Genomic DNA, 4,561 nt, shown 5'->3' on the forward strand with positions numbered 1-4,561 from the left:
AGAATCTTTTTAACATCGGCTACAATTTCAGAAGTTAACCTTTAGTATTTCTCCCATGTCAGTTTTATAAATAGGTGGCTTATTTTGGTGTCACTATTGCCATAGCACATATTTATTATCGCTCCCCCTTTCATATCTTTGCTATAACTCTCGTCCTTCATTAGCGCTGGTGCAAACGCTTCAAATTATTATACCCTGGCTCTCTCGGTCATACCTGTGCATGCACTTGAAACTTACTTTACCAATAAAAGAAGCAAATAGAGAAATAAAATAAAAGTGCTAGCTGGATTAGGCAAACACACTTCATAAAACTGCATTTTCTTTTCTATTCTCCCAGTGTTACAAGCTTAACTGCTCCCTGTGTAATTTCTCTTAACCTGCAGTTCCTGGAAGAGAATTTCATCTACAAGCTCTTTCTGTGTTTTTTCCTAGTCTTTTCTTTCCCTTTTCTTAGATGTGTAACTGTTCCTTTACGTGCTCTATTTAGGCGCCATTAATCTCATTTGAGCTCCTTGTACCTGCTGCTGTTTTCTCCACACCTCATACTGTCTTTTCCCTCTTTCTCTCTTTCTCTGCGGTTGGTGGCTACTTTCCAAAGCGTCTGATGCCCCAATGTTCCTTTGTCTTGTTGTCAGACGTGAATTTGAAAAGCAACAAAATTAACAAGCCTTTACCACTCACACATGGCAGAAGTTTATACTTTAATTCAATGAGCTAAGAAAAGTGTGTTGTGGGTCCCCTACGAGCCATGGTGCTTGCTTCATCATAATTAGGCATGCAGTCATTAGCCACAGCTCTGATTATGGGTCACTGAGGTCAGTTTCAATAATTCCTCAAAAACCTAAGCATGCAGTCCCCCCTAACTGTGTAGTTATCTTGCTTTACTGCTGTTTGTGTGATTAGCTGGGAGGAGCTCACGGCAGCATCCTCCCAATAAAAGTGTAGATGGACCGTTCCTTAACTCTTTCTTGCTTCACATACAGATGGCTTAAGGAGGTACAGGGGAGATGCAGGTCTAATAAACAGAATAGAATATCTGCGCCAGATGTGTTTCTCTGCATTGGTGTCCCATCACAGGCCCACCAGTGTATGTGCGATCTTTGACTCCTGTCAGTTCACAAGCAGGCGGCCAAGAAACGGTTTCAGCCTATCAACCACTGAGGAGATAAAGCCTTTGTATAAGGAATGAGGAAGCAATGAACACATTCAGCCTATCACAGGAATAGCCCTGAGTGTTCCGAATTATAATTTCTTCATGTCACTGTACGTTATTGAGCCCAAGTAGCTCGCCGTGATCATATAGTGGTTAGTACTCTGCGTTGTGGCCGCAGCAACCTCGGTTCGAATCCGAGGCACGGCATTGTGGTTGGCAATGTCACAGCAGTTGGGTTTTTCCTTTACAGAATTCCCAAATGTACCAGTTGTTTTTGTAAAATGTCTATTAAAAACAGATCCTTTTCAATATTTAAACGATCTAACGACAAATTATTTAAACACACATGATTATAAGATGTAGGTATACTGTACTTACTGACATAAATTATCGTTCTTGAACATATTTGCGGTAAGGGTAGCGGAGCTCTCTCCCAGGCCAATCAGAATGCAGATGAATGCAGTTGCAGTTGAGTGACCTGTGTTGTGGCTGTCTACAGGGAATGCACATTTGTAGCTGTCTCGCAGCCCAATCCAGACGTCAATTGAAGACAGGTTTTCATGCAAATAGAGCAGTAAGTGCAGAGAAATGCTCACTCTCTAAAAATGGCATTTATACAACAGTAAGATTAAATCCAACCTCACCAGTAGATAGGATTTATTAATAAATAAATAAAGCTTCTCCTCTCTGATATGGAATTACCCCCCAAAAAGTATAAGGGAATACCCAATGCTAACCTATGAGAGGGGCAGACCTCACAGTAGTGAAAAATGTAATAGACTGGTTGATACTACTAGGACATACAAACTACCACAGTACATGTCTTACCTTTTACTTACATAGCATGATGCCCTAGGACTACCTAGGGCCTACCTTAGGGGTTACTGATATGTAATAAAATTGGAGTTTAAGGCTTGGCAAGTAGTTTTAAATGCCAAGTCGAAGTGGCAGTACACTGCAGCACAGGCACTGCAGTAGCAGGCTTGAGACAGGTTTGAAATGCTATTTCTTTGGGCGGCACAATCAGTCCCTGGGTATATGGTATACCACTTTACAAGGGGCTTTCAAGTAAATTAAATCTGTCAGTCAGGTATACTCCAATTATACACATGATTAGGGAAGAAGCACGTGCACTTCAGCACTGATTAGTAGCGATAAAGTGATCAGAGTCCTCAAGCCAACAAAAAGATACAGCAAAATGCGGAAGTGAAAAGCAATAAGGTGGGGTTAGGACCACCTTAAGAATGCAACGTCTAACAAAAACGAACTAAGGATAACATGAGTAAAATATCAGGTTTCTCTACAGCATTTGGTGAGACAAGTAGGCCTTCTTTTATCTTCCATAAATGCAATCTTTCCCGGACCCCTTTATTATATAGCTCTTCAAGGAAAAAATATAAAGCACTTACAAAGGAGCCTCAAATACTCAAAGATGGTAGACTTCTGTAATATGGGCCATATACTAAAAGCAGCACGAAAACAGAGTGCAATAGGGTCCAAAAAACTTGAGTGACCCATGAGAGTATGCATGCAAGCCTATGGTATTCCAAACTAGAGATATACGCATGCAATTTTTGTTTTTAGGAGAGAAAGTGCCTGCTGAAAAAAACATTATTTTTAAAAAGTGCATTGCAGAATATCAGGAATTTGCTGTGGGACACCTTGAAAACTTGCATACAGATTATGTGCACACGCCTGACAGTCAGTTGTTGTAGCCGAGTGGTTAAGGCGATGGACTAGAAATCCATTGGGGTCTCCCCGTGCAGGTTCGAATCCTGCCGACAACGAGAATCTTTTTAACATCGGCTACAATTTCAGAAGTTAACCTTTAGTATTTCTCCCATGTCAGTTTTATAAATAGGTGGCTTATTTTGGTGTCACTATTGCCATAGCACATATTTATTATCGCTCCCCCTTTCATATCTTTGCTATAACTCTCGTCCTTCATTAGCGCTGGTGCAAACGCTTCAAATTATTATACCCTGGCTCTCTCGGTCATACCTGTGCATGCACTTGAAACTTACTTTACCAATAAAAGAAGCAAATAGAGAAATAAAATAAAAGTGCTAGCTGGATTAGGCAAACACACTTCATAAAACTGCATTTTCTTTTCTATTCTCCCAGTGTTACAAGCTTAACTGCTCCCTGTGTAATTTCTCTTAACCTGCAGTTCCTGGAAGAGAATTTCATCTACAAGCTCTTTCTGTGTTTTTTCCTAGTCTTTTCTTTCCCTTTTCTTAGATGTGTAACTGTTCCTTTACGTGCTCTATTTAGGCGCCATTAATCTCATTTGAGCTCCTTGTACCTGCTGCTGTTTTCTCCACACCTCATACTGTCTTTTCCCTCTTTCTCTCTTTCTCTGCGGTTGGTGGCTACTTTCCAAAGCGTCTGATGCCCCAATGTTCCTTTGTCTTGTTGTCAGACGTGAATTTGAAAAGCAACAAAATTAACAAGCCTTTACCACTCACACATGGCAGAAGTTTATACTTTAATTCAATGAGCTAAGAAAAGTGTGTTGTGGGTCCCCTACGAGCCATGGTGCTTGCTTCATCATAATTAGGCATGCAGTCATTAGCCACAGCTCTGATTATGGGTCACTGAGGTCAGTTTCAATAATTCCTCAAAAACCTAAGCATGCAGTCCCCCCTAACTGTGTAGTTATCTTGCTTTACTGCTGTTTGTGTGATTAGCTGGGAGGAGCTCACGGCAGCATCCTCCCAATAAAAGTGTAGATGGACCGTTCCTTAACTCTTTCTTGCTTCACATACAGATGGCTTAAGGAGGTACAGGGGAGATGCAGGTCTAATAAACAGAATAGAATATCTGCGCCAGATGTGTTTCTCTGCATTGGTGTCCCATCACAGGCCCACCAGTGTATGTGCGATCTTTGACTCCTGTCAGTTCACAAGCAGGCGGCCAAGAAACGGTTTCAGCCTATCAACCACTGAGGAGATAAAGCCTTTGTATAAGGAATGAGGAAGCAATGAACACATTCAGCCTATCACAGGAATAGCCCTGAGTGTTCCGAATTATAATTTCTTCATGTCACTGTACGTTATTGAGCCCAAGTAGCTCGCCGTGATCATATAGTGGTTAGTACTCTGCGTTGTGGCCGCAGCAACCTCGGTTCGAATCCGAGGCACGGCATTGTGGTTGGCAATGTCACAGCAGTTGGGTTTTTCCTTTACAGAATTCCCAAATGTACCAGTTGTTTTTGTAAAATGTCTATTAAAAACAGATCCTTTTCAATATTTAAACGATCTAACGACAAATTATTTAAACACACATGATTATAAGATGTAGGTATACTGTACTTACTGACATAAATTATCGTTCTTGAACATATTTGCGGTAAGGGTAGCGGAGCTCTCTCCCAGGCCAATCAGAATGCAGATGAATGCAGTTGCA

At 41.2% G+C, this 4,561-nt stretch overlaps 1 non-coding gene across 1 annotated transcript; it reads left to right on the forward strand.

Annotated features, from left to right (window-relative positions):
• Positions 1–2,858: 2,858 nt before the first annotated feature.
• TRNAS-AGA (transfer RNA serine (anticodon AGA)) lies at positions 2,859–2,940 on the forward strand. Its single transcript has one exon. It is a non-coding gene; the product is annotated as a tRNA-Ser (tRNA).
• Positions 2,941–4,561: the final 1,621 nt, after the last annotated feature.

This window comes from Lissotriton vulgaris, unplaced genomic scaffold, assembly GCF_964263255.1.
Source record: "Lissotriton vulgaris unplaced genomic scaffold, aLisVul1.2 SCAFFOLD_301, whole genome shotgun sequence".
Lineage (NCBI taxonomy): Eukaryota > Metazoa > Chordata > Amphibia > Caudata > Salamandridae > Lissotriton > Lissotriton vulgaris.